Source organism: Rhinolophus ferrumequinum, chromosome 22 (assembly GCF_004115265.2).
Source record: "Rhinolophus ferrumequinum isolate MPI-CBG mRhiFer1 chromosome 22, mRhiFer1_v1.p, whole genome shotgun sequence".
NCBI classification, from domain to species: Eukaryota; Metazoa; Chordata; class Mammalia; order Chiroptera; family Rhinolophidae; genus Rhinolophus; species Rhinolophus ferrumequinum.
This window is the reverse complement of record NC_046305.1, coordinates 43,702,666-43,715,438: the sequence shown is the minus strand read 5'-3', so window position 1 is coordinate 43,715,438 and position 12,773 is coordinate 43,702,666. Positions and strand designations below refer to the sequence as shown.

Below are 12,773 nucleotides of genomic sequence, written 5' to 3'. Positions count from 1 at the left end.
GGGTGGAAAAGTCCTATTGTGAAAGTGGTGGGGGGAAGCGGGGAGACTGCTGACCCCACGTGCACCTTTATTGGCTGGAAAATGGAACTGGTGGGAGGAAACCCGGCCTCCACGCCAGAGGGCCGCTAGAGAGCCAGTGTCCTTGGGGTAAGGCCAGATTTTAGTTACAGTGAGGAGGAGGATATAGTGAAAATCGACAGAGGGGGTTGTGGATGTAGAATTTGTTTTTAGTGGAATGAGGGTTACCAAGGGCACAGGGGGAAATATTTAGAAGGAAAAGTGATGAGAAGGTGAAAAGGAGAAAGGTGATGAGTGGCCCAGGAAAGAGACGTAAAGTACAGTGAGTGAGTTTTCATCCATGTAGCACAGTACCTGGCACATAGTAGGTGCTTAATTAATATATCAAATGAGTAATTGAATACATAAATGAATAAAGTCTCTTTCCCGCGGCTGCTTACTTTGATTCTCTGGGACTTAGTTTCTCCATTTGTTTACTGGGAATGCTGCTACTTTTAATCCCCTAGTTCTGAAATTTGTAGCAGTTTTCTCCACAAAGGCCCAATTCTTTCCTCTGGCAGAGTGGGTGTCTTGTTATTCTATCCCATTTCACCCCAGGAAGGCAGGGCAAGTCGGGGCTGATTCTTCTTCCGGTTACAAGTTGGGAGAAACTGAAGTTCAGAGAGAGCAAAGAGATCACCCAATATGGTAGATTAGGATTTACAGTAAGACCAGTAAATAAATAGGGGTGCTTCTCCCCAGAGAGGTGGCGTGAGGAACTCAGAACTGTAGTCCAGTGCGGGCTGCGGATGGTGAGGCTGTGTGGCCGGCGGCCTCCAGCAGGTGGGGGTGTGGAGTTGTAGAAGGCGGCTGGAGTCCAACCGGAACGCTGAGACGCAGTGCTGCTGCCACCCTCTGACTTGGATGGGAGAGGCGTTTCTCAGGGATGAGCTTCTTTGCGGTTAGCACAGCTAAACTCGGGAGAGCCACTGCCCACTCATTCCCAACCATCGCTCTGGAGCGCCGTTGCCTCGTAGGAGGGGCAGGAAGCAAAAGGAGATGGATCCTCCCTGCCTCTTTTTCCTCTTTGCCCTCCTAAGTCCTGAGGGCTGGATGATGGGGAATGTAGCCTAATGGAGAGCACAGGGTTTGTGGGTTCTGAGTGCCAGCGTACCCACATTCTAGCCGGGCACACAGGCCACTGAGTGATAATGCTGTCTGCTCGACCTCCCTCTCAAGCTTTCATCCTGAAATACACGTGAAAGCCTTGGTAAGGGCTAAACATGTAAGGATTTATTATTAATGGGTAGTTAAGAGCAAAAATATATTCCTTGATGTATTCTAGAGGAGGGAAGAGAAACTCTAGGGAAGGGACGGTCTGAAGATTTTCCTGTTTGCAGAAGAGTGGGCCCTTTTGAGTCTATGTTTCCACCTCTGTGAAGTCACAGTGGAAAGGTATGTGAATGCCAGTTTGTCATAGAACATTGCAGGGAGATTGTACGCACTCAGAAAACAGAGGCCATAAAAATAATAGTAATAAACTACCATCTCTTAAGTGTTTACTATGTTTCTTTTACAATGTCTTATTTAATTTGGGGAGAAGTCTCCACTTGGAGAGGACCCAGCCCTGGGAGGGAAACCAAAGCAGAAAGCAGGGGGATTCCTGGGGTTTTATTCACCTCATCAGCCGGTAAGTAATTACTGAGTGCTATGTGCCAGGCACTGGGTCAGGTGTTGGGGATGGAGTAATGCATAAAACAGACGAAGGCTCTGCTCTCGTGGAGTTTTCGATAGGTGGCCAGAGAAGACCTCTCTGATGAGGTGGCATTTGAGCGGAGACCTCAGTAGAGCGAGAGAGTGAACCATGAGTTGCTGGGGAGAAGCGTACCAAGCAGAGGGAACAGCGAGTGCAAAGACTCCGAGCAGGGGTCTCCTGGGTGTGTTTGAGGAACCGCAAGATGGCCAGTATCCGGGAGAAGGCTGGAGTGGAGCGGGCAGAGGGGAGCGAGGAGTAGGAGATGAGATGGGAGAAGCAGCACAGGTTGGAACATACGAGGCCTACAGGCCATTGTGGGGATTTGGGTTTTGTTTCAAGACGCAGTGCCATTGGAGGGTTTTGTACAGGGCAGTGATATGATTCCATTTAGGTCTTAAGGGCATCGCTCTGGGTGCTGGGTTGAGAATAAACTCTTAGAAGGTCAAGAATGCTAGCTGAATCCCAAGGCAACTCGGCATCTCTCTTGAACGGTTTTGTTGGATTCTAGCCCTCATCTTTCCAGATGGGGAGCCCAGACCAAACTGTGACCCTCCATCTTCCTCTCTGCATCTCCTGCTCCTTCCCGCCCCGTCATAGCACCATGATTCTCCCGCCTTGTAAAACTGATGGCGGTGGGGATGTCATAGTGGTAGGGACGCTGGCCACAATAGTGGTGTCTGGACACTAGGTAAGCCAAGGCTAACTGCCCCTATTATACCAGAAATAAAGCAATTTTGACTTGAGGAGCCATAACTCATTGCTCACTGACTCAGTCATGCATTCTTTTAACTCCCGTTTAGTACCTACCATGGGCCACGCACGGCACAAGCCACTGGAGAACTTGAAATTTTTAATAAAGTCCCTAATACATAAACTCTGACCTAGAGGAAACTCTCAAACTAATTACTAACATTTATCAAGCACTTTTGAGGGGTTAGACACTGATTTAAGTGCTTTTAATGTACTGCCATATTTAATCATTTAAATTAACTCTCTTAGGCAGGTACTATTTTACTTGTCATTTTATTTAGTTTTTATTTCTTAAAGATTTTTATTAAAAATATAGCTAACATACAATATTATATTAGTTTCAGGGGTACATCATAGTTATTCAACATTTATATACCTAAGAAGTGACCACTGTGATAAGTCCAGCAACCATCTGACACTGTACCATGCTATCACAATATTATTTACTGTATTTCCTATGCTGTATATTACATCTTAACGACTATACTTGGAAATTTGGACCTCTTATTCCCCTCCCTTCGCCCCCTTTTAAAATTTATTAGTTATAGTTGACATTCAATATTATTTTATATTAATTTTGGGTATACAGCATAGTGGTTAGACATTTAATAATTTAAGAAATGATTCCCCTGATCAGTACCCACCTGGCACTTTACATAGGTACTAGCATATCATTGACTGTCTTCTCTATGCTTTACTTTACATCTCCATGACTATTTTGTAACTATCAGTTTGTACTTTTTAATCCCTTCATCTTTTTCATCCTGCCCATCTATCACCCCAACAAATCTAGTACCAACCTGACACCATACATAGTTATTGCAATATTATTGACTATATCTCTTATGCTGTACCCTACATCCTCATCCTCATAACTACCTACTTTGTCACGACCAACTTGAACTTCATAATCCCTTACCTTTCTTTTACCGACACCCCAACCACCCCTCCCATCTGGCAACCGTCAAAATGTTTTCCATAGCTATGAGTTTGTTTCTTTTTTGTATGTTAATTTTGTTCTTAGATTCCACATGGCTAGAAAATGGAACTGGTGGGAGGAAACCCACCAGATGCAAAATCACATTGCATCTGTCTTTCTGTGTCTGACATACTCCACTCAGCACAACACCCTCCAGGTCCATCCATGCTGCTGTAGATGTCAAGAACCCATTCCCTTCCATGGCCAGGCAATATTCTACTGTGTGTGTATATATATATATATATATATATATATATATATATATATATATATATATATATATATATACCACCTCCTCTTTATCCATTTTTCCATCGATGGACTTCCAGGCTGCCTCCACATCTTGGCCATTGTAAACAATGCTGCAATGAACATATGGATGCACACATCCCCTCGAAGTAGCATTTTGGGTTTCTTCAGATAAATATCCTGAAGTGGCATTGCTGAGTCCTTTGTTTCTTCTTATAGCCTTTGTTTTAAAGTCTATTTTGTCTGGTATAAGTATTGCTATTCCTGATTTTTTTGGTTTTTGTTTTTCATTTCCATTTTCATGAAATATATTTTTTCATCCCTTTACTTTCCATCTGTTTGTGTCTTTCAATCTGAAGTGAGTCTATTGTAGGCAGCATATGTGAGGGTTTTGTTTTCTTATTCCTTCAGCCCTCCTCTGTCTTTTGATTGGAGCATTTAATCCATTTACACTGAAAGTAATTGTTGATAGATATGTAGCTACTGCCATTTTATTATTCATAATTTTGATCCCCCTGCCCCCACCTTAAAGAAGTCCCTTTAACATTCCTTGTAGTACTGGTTTGGTGGTGATGAACTCCTTTAGCTTTTTCTTGTCTGGGAAAAACAAGAAATCTGTCCTTCACTTTTAAATGATAGCCTTGCTGGGAAGAGTACCCATGATTGCAGGTTCTTGTTTTTCATCACTTTGAATATTTCCTGCCAATCTCTTCTGGCCTGCTAAGTTTCTGTTGAGAAATCAGCACACAGTCTTACGGGATCTCCCTTATAAGTTCCTAATTGTTCTCTGTTGCGGCTTTTAGGATTCTCTCTTTGTCTTTAACCTTTACCATTTTCATTATAATGTGTCTTGGTGTGGGCCTGTTTGGGTTCATCTTGTTTGGGACTCTCTGAGCTTCCTGGACTTGTATGTCTATTTCCTTCACCAGGTTATTTAGGAAAGGTTTCAGTCATTATTTCTTCAAATAGGTTCTCAATCCCTTGTTTTCTCTATTCTCCTTCTGGTACCCCTATGATGCAAATGCTGTTACACTTGATGTTGTCTGGGAGGTCTCTTAAACTATCCTCATTTTTTGGATTGTTTTTTCTTTTTTCTGTTCCAGTGGGTGTTTTCTGTTACCTTGTCTTCCAAATTGCTGATTTGATCCTCTGCTTCATCTATTGTACTGTTGATTCCTTCTAGTGCATTCTTCATTTCAGTTATTGTATTCTTCACTTCTGACTGGTTCTTTTTTATGGTTTCTATGTCCTTTTTTTGCTTGCTATCTCTCTGTTGAAGTTCTCAATAAGTTCCTTGAGCATCCTTAAAACCATTGTTTTGAACTTTGTATCTAGTAGGTTGCTTGCCTTCATTTCGTTTAGTTCTTTTTCTGGAGTTTTCTCTTGTTCTTTCATTTGGGATGCATTTCTTTGTTTCCTCATTTTGGCTGACTCTCTGTGTTTGTTTCTATGTATTAGGTAGATCTTCTATGTCTCCCATTCTTGGTTGGGTGGCTTTATGTAGTTGGTGTCCTGTGGGGCCAAGTGTCAAAGTCTCCCTGGTCACCTGAGCTGGGTGCTCCAGGAGTGTCCCTTGTGTGTGTTGTGTGTGCCCTCCTGTTATAGTTGAGCCTTGATTGCTATTGGCATGTCAGTGGGTGGTATTGATCCTCAAGCTGACTTGCGGTGGGGTTTACCACATCCACAGTTTATGGGCTGCTGTGTGGGGCGCTTACCCTATGGAGTGGGATTCACCCTAGTGGACTCTGGTGCCTGTTGAGACCACCCTTTGTGTGTGCCACTTGTGGGGCTAATTGGGTGCTGCTCTTTTATGGTCTGAAGCCAACCTTCAATATGCTGGTTCTGGGGCCTGTTGGGGGGGACTGCAATGTAGGCCCAGTGACTGGCCAGGGGCTACCTGGTAGGAGCTACAAAGTGATCCACAGATGGTCGCTGCTTGTGCTGTACCTGGAGGCGTGTGGGAGAGGCTACACTGCAAACGGAAGACACTGCCACCCATACCAGGCCTGAGGTAATTCCACAAAAAGTCAGGACACCTGGAGGCCGTTTGCCACCTGCCAGCTCCCTTATGGTTCAGCCATTGATAAAGCCTCATGTGGTAGGTGAGCTGTGTGAGGCAGGGTCTCATGGAGTCACTACATTAACACTAGGTTAATGTAGACTCTGGTTTGGTGCCAGTGCAGAGCCTGGAGCAACTCAGCAGAAATCTCAGAGCACACCAAGGTCAGTCGCCTCCCACCTGGGGCCCCGGACTCTGATAGTTTTCTACAAAAGAGTGCATTGTGGGTGGGGTTGGCTGCTTGTGGAGAAAGTGCCTCTGGTGGTGCGTGAGTTAGGTGGGGTGGGGCCCCAGCTGAGTTAGCAGGGCGGAGCAGCGGAGCTCACCAGGCCAATCAAATTCAGATTTGGCCCGTGGGGGTGGGCTCAACACAATAAAGATGGCGCCCACCTGTTGGCTACACAGGAGGAAGATTTCCTTAGCAGGAAAATGCCAGCTGTCTTCTAGTCCTCCCTACTGAAGACACACCTCAGTCTGCCCCCTGCATGCCCCCCTGAGCCACCATCCCTCCACCGGAGCCTAAGGTGAGTGCCTGCGAGCGTGCGGAGCCCAAGGTGAGTGCCTGCGAGTGTGCGAGTCTGTGCACCATTTAAGAGGACGTCTGGGTTTCCCTCAGCCTTCTGTCCCACCTGGATGGTCGGAATCCCGTTTTTCAAAGTCAGAGTTGTGGGGGCTCATCTTCCTGGCACCAGTACTCTGGGTTGAGGAGTCTGGTGTGGGGGGCTAGGGTCCCTTGCTCCTCCAGGGGAACCTCTGTGGTCAAGATATTCCTCTTGATTCTCAACCACCACAGGGAGGTTTGGGGCCCATTCCCCGTCTCCGCACCTCCTACCAGTCTTGAGATGACTTCTTTATTTTTTAGTTATGGGACTTGCGTTCAGCTAGATTTCAGATGGTTCTCCAGGTAGATTGTTCTATAATTTAGTTGTAATTTTAATGTGTTCATGGAAGGATGCAGGCACAGTGTTTATCTACTTTGCTATCTGGGATCTTTCTTATTTGCTATTTTAAAGATGAGGAAATTGAGGCACACGGAGGTTAAGTAACCTCTGTGTCACTCAGCTATAAAGGTCACCCAGCTATAAAGTGAACTGAGATTTGCACCCAGACAACCTAGCTCTAGAGCCTAGACTACTGTACTTCTTAGACTAGCAGGGAGGTACCTTAGCTAAACGCATAATTATAGTGCAACAGGACCAGTACTCACTAGACCTACTGGGAGCTTTTGACATTATTGAGGGCCAAGGCTCAGAGCCTTTTCAAATTTGCAATCCTGTTAATGCTGCCATAGTATATAACTTCTCCCCATAAAATTCTGTGAAGTACAACTAAGATTTTTAAGCGATGCTTCCAGATTCTTAATAAAAGATTAAAGTAATTTATAAAGCTATTTTCTGGCTAAGAACTGTCCCTGCCTTGGACTGCTTCACTCACTCACCATTTCCATCACAGCTGATAGCTTCTTTTTGGGCAGTCTATTCTTCATAAAGGAAATAAAAAGCAGTTTTTATATCAAGTAGAGACCAACACACCGGGTTGGGCTATGAAGGCCTGGAGGTGGGCAGAGGCTTGGCTCCCTCATTATCTCACACCTCCCGTGTAAGGTCTCACAGCTGGCTGCAATCAAATGTGTGCCTCAGTAAAATGTCGTATCAGAGCAAGGTGTGTTTGTGAACTTTTAGGATCTCTTGGGAACAGTTTAAACCACAGATCTTACATCCTACTGTGTTTCTCCAAAAATAAGACCTAGCAGGACAATCAGCTCTAATGCGTCTTTTGGAGCAAAAATTAATATAAGACCTGGTCTTATTTTACTACAATGTAAGACCAGGTCTTATATAATATGATATGATATAATATAATACCGGGTCTTATATTAATTTTTGCTCCAAAAGACGCATTAGAGCTGATTGTCCTGCTAGGTCTTATTTTCGGGAAACACGGTAGAATGCAACGGGGTTAGATTACTGGATTCCCAGGTGCTAGAAAAGCACAGATGGAGCCACAAACCAACACTGCCTGGAGAGGACGAGGAAAGCTTGAAGGAGTAGATTAGATTTGAGCAGCGGCTTGAAAGATGTGATGACATTCACCAGGCAGAGGTGAGAGAAGGCTGTTCTAATAAAGGGAAAGTTTATGTGTCAGGGATGTGGGGAAGGGTCAGCTTTCTGGGTCTTCTGGGATCATTCCATCCCAAAACACTGAAAATCTTGTGGTGGAATCAAAGTAAGGCCTTTTCCACTTTGTAGGATATTGTAATAATAAGTTATATCTTCACTCATGAGTGTTCTCTCTCTCTCTGTGTCTCTATTTTTATTGAGATATAATTGACACACAGGAAACTGCACATTTTAAACATGTTTATGAAGCCAGGAATCAGGATGGTGAACATATCCATTACCCCCAGAAGTTTCCTTGTGCCCCTTTGTACTTCCTCTTTCCCTCCCTCTTTTGTATCCTCCTCTCCTTGCTTCAGGATCTGCTTTCCGTTACTATAGGTTAGTTTGAATTTTCTAAAATTTTCTATAAATGGAATTATGCAATGTGCTTTTTGTCTAGCTTCTTTCACTTTACCTATTTTGAGATTCATCCATAGTGTTGTGTGTACCAATCGTTCATTCCTTTTTATTGCTGATTAATTTCCATTGTATGGATGTACCATCATTTATTTCTCCATTATACTGGTAATGGATGGTCATGTGGATTGTTTCCAGTTTGGGGCTATTACAAATAAAGTTGCTGTGAATATTCTTGTGCAAGTTTTTTTATGGACTTGTGTTGTCTTTTCTTTTGGGTGAATATCTTGGAATATGGTAGGAATATGTTTAACTTAAAAACAAAACAAAATTGCCAGTTTTCCCAAAATGATTGGACCATGGAAGTTTCTGTTGTTCCACATCTTTGTCAACACTTGTATGGCCATCTTTTTCATTTTAGCCATTCCAGTAGATATACAGTGGTACCTCACTGTGGGTTTAAATTTGCATTTCCCTAATGACTAATTATGTTGAGTATCTTTTCGTGTACTTATTTTCCATCTGTCTATTTTCTTTGTTGAAGTGTCTGTTCAAGTCTTTAGCTCATTTTAAAAACTGGTTGCTTGCTTTGTTATTGTTGAGTTTTCAGAGTTTGTTGTATATTCCTGACACAAGTCTTTTATCAGATACACGTTCTACAACGAGTTTCTCTAAGTATATGGCTTGTTATTTCATTCTTTTAGCAGTTTCTTTCATAGAGCAAAAATTTAAATTTTGATGAAGTGCAATTTATCAGTTTTTTTCTTTTATAGATTGTGCTTTTCATACCATATCTAAGATACTTACCTAAGCCAATTTCACAAAAGTTCTCTGCTGTTTCCTTGTAGAAATTTTATAGTTTTAGTTGTTTTAATTGAGATATAATTCACATACCATAAAACTTACTCTTTTTTTGAACATTTTTGTAGCTATGAATTTATTCAATTTTTTTAATGCTGCCCCAATTTGTTTTTTTTTTTGTTTTTTAGAATTAGTGATCTGTACAGAAGAATCATGACATTTGCACATAGAAAATTTGAATACAGCTTTGTGAAGACAGTTGTTATTGGCACTGAGTAAGATATTAATTCAAATGAAAACTCCTTGATTTTTATTAAAAGATTTTATTGTGGAAGGGGAACAGGACTTTATTGGGGAACAGTGTGTACTTCCAGGACTTTTTTTTTCCCCAAGTCAAGTTGTTGTCCTTTCAGTCATAGTTGCGGATGGTGCAGCTCAGCTCCAGGTCCAGTTGCCGTTGCTAGTTGCAGGGGGCACAGCCCACCATCTCTTGCTGAACCGGCAACCTTATGGTTGAGAGGATGTGCTCCAACCAACTGAGCCATCCAGGAGCTCAGCGGCAGCTCAGCTCAGGGTGCCGTGTTCAATCTTAGTTGCAGGGGGCGGAGCCCACCACCCCTTGTGGGACTCTCGGAATTGAACTGGCAACCTTGTGGTTGAGAGCCCACTGGCCCATGTGGGAATCGAACCAGCAGCCTTCGGAGTTAGGAACATGGAGCTCTAACCGCCTGAGCGACTGGGCCGGGCCTCCTTTTTTTTTTAAGTTCTAGGCACTGGTATTTTATTTTATTTATTTATTTTTAAGATTTTTATTAAAATATAGCTAACACACAATATTATGTTAGTTTCAGGGGTACACCATAGTTATTCAACATTTATATACATAAAGAAGTGATCACTGTGATAAGTCCAGCAACCACATGACACAGTACCACGCTATCACAATATTATTGACTATATTCGCTATGCTGTATATTACATCCCCAAGACTTATTTGTTTTATATCTGGAAATTTGAACCTCTTATTCCCCTTCACCTCCTCCCCCACCTTTAAAAATTTTCAATTATAGTTGACATTCAATATTATTTCATATTAACTTCACGTGTACAGCATAGTAGTTGGACATTTATATAACTTATGAAGTGATCCCCCTGACTAGTCTAGTACCCACGTAGCATTATACATAGTAATTACCATATCATTGACTATATTCCCTGTGCTTTATATCCCCATGCCTATTTTGTAACTAACAATTTGTATTTCATAATCCCTTTCCCTTTTCCCCTCTCATCTATCACCCTGAGAAGTCTAGTACCCATCTGACACTATACATAGTTATTACAATATTATTGACTATATTCCGTATGCTATACCCTACATCTCCATGACTACTGTGTAGCAACAAATTTGTACTTCTTAATCCCTTCCCCCTTTTTACCCACTCCCCAATCCCCCTCCCATCTGGCAACCTTCAAAATGTTTTCTATATCTATGAGTTTGTTTCAGTTTTGTTGTTTATTTTGTTCTTTAGATTCTACATATAAGAGAAATCATATTGTGTCTGTCTCTCCCTGTCTGATATACTTCACTCAGCACAATATCCTTCAGGTCCATCCATGCTGCTGCAGATGGCAAGAGCCCACTCCCTTCCATGACTGAGCCTTATTCCACTGTATATATGGACCACAGTATTTTTATCCATTCATCCATCGATGGGCATTATTATATTAATCATTAATTAATCATTATTGTTCAACTTCAGCTTCAGGTGTACAGTGCAGTGATCAGGCATCTACATCTTCCCTGAGGTGGTCTCCCTAACGAGACAAGTGGGACCAGCCTGTTTTGAATCTCTGTCACTCCTACTAGTCTTGATGTGGCTTCTTCTATATATATATCTATATATCTATATCTATCTATCTATCTATCTATCTATCTATCTATCTATCTATCTATCTATAGATAGATATATATAAGGATATATATATCCTTAGTTATAAAACTTCTGTTAACTAGACTTCAGATGGTTCTCCAGGTTAATTGTTCTGTAATTTAGTTGTAATTTTGATATGTTCATGGGATGAGGGAAGCACAGCATTTATTTACTCTGCCATCTTGGAACTGCTCTGTAGGAAAAGACAGTGTTATTCTTTTGACATTGTCTTTCACAGGGAAGACTTCAAGTTTGAATGAAGTCCTGCTTATAAATTGTTTCTTTCATGGAACATGTCTTCTGTGTTGTAACCAAAAAATCATAGCCATATCTATTGTCATCTAGGTTTTCTCCAATGTTATCTTCTAGGAGTTTTTGTTGTTGTTGTTGTTGGAGAAAGTTGGCTGATGCTTTATGCTTTATTGCTTTGGGGGGGTATTGCTCAGGAGCTCTTGGTGGGGCACGTCCGCTTCCTCTTCAGTGTCACGGGCTTCTGACTACACAAGATGGCACCGTCTGTGTGGATGGTAGCCATGCGCAGGTCCAGGCAGTACTTGTTCTTGCAGATCATATGCTGGATGCTGCTGAGGGTGGTCCACACATACAAGGTGACCAGTTTTCACTGGCTGGATCTTGGCGTCATGACGACCACCACACCTTTGCCATCGGCTGTTGGCTCCACGCCCACCGTCTTGCGGTGAATCAGTCCCTTGGGGCGGAAGGAGTTGTGGGCCTTCAGATTACTGGGCTCAGTGCTGTATGTCTGCTTGTTCCTTTTGATCAGGAAGCTGAAACAGTTGTACGTGACCATTCATTGCAGATGCGTGGACATGGTGATAGCTCCCCTCTCTGTGGCTGCCAGAGACAGAAAGACTCTTATAGGAGTTTTATAATTTTATGTTTTACATTTGGGTCTATGATCCATTTTATGTTAATTTTTGTGACAGGTATAAGTTCTGTATCTAGATTATTATTTTTTTGCATGTGGATGTCTAATTGTTTCAGCATCATTTGTCAGAAAGACTATATTTGCTCCATGTGCTCCCTTGTATTGCCTTTATGAAAGATGAGTTGACTATATTTATGTTGATCCATTTCTGGTTCTCTATTGTGTTCCATTGATTTATCTGTTTTTCTGCCAACACCATACTGTCCTGATTAGTGTAACTTTATAGAAGTTCTGAAGTCAAGTAATGTCTGTTCTCTGACTTTGTTCTTCTCCTTTAGTATTGTGTTGGCTATTCTGGGTCTTTTGCTTCTCCATCTAACCTTTGTGATCAGCTTGTCAACACCTACAAAATTACGTGCTAGGATTTTGATTGGGATTGCATTGAATCTATAGATCAAGTTGGGAAGGACTGACATCTTGACATTATTGAGTCTTCCTTCACATGAACATGGACTGTCTCTCCATTTATTAGGTTCTTCATTGATTTCTTTCATCAGAGTTTTGTAGTTTTTCTCATATAGATCTCATACATATTTTGTTAGATTTATACGTAAGTATTTCCTTTTTAGGGGATGCTAGTGCAAATGGTATTGTATTTTGAATTTCAAATTCCGCTTGTTCACTGCTCATAGGAAAGCAACTGACTTTTGTATATTAACCTTGTATTTTGCAGCCTTGCTATAATCACTTGTTAGCTCCAGGACTTTTTTTTGGTCAATTCTTTAAAATTTTATACAGACGATCATTCCATCTATGAACAAAGATCGTTTTATTTCTTTTTTC

The 12,773-nt window shown here is 41.9% G+C and overlaps 1 pseudogene; it reads right to left on the bottom strand.

The window, feature by feature from the left end:
- Positions 1 to 11,483: 11,483 nt before the first annotated feature.
- On the bottom strand, positions 11,484 to 11,873 carry LOC117015233 (60S ribosomal protein L28-like; annotated as a pseudogene).
- Between the last annotated feature and the right edge of the window lie 900 nt (positions 11,874 to 12,773).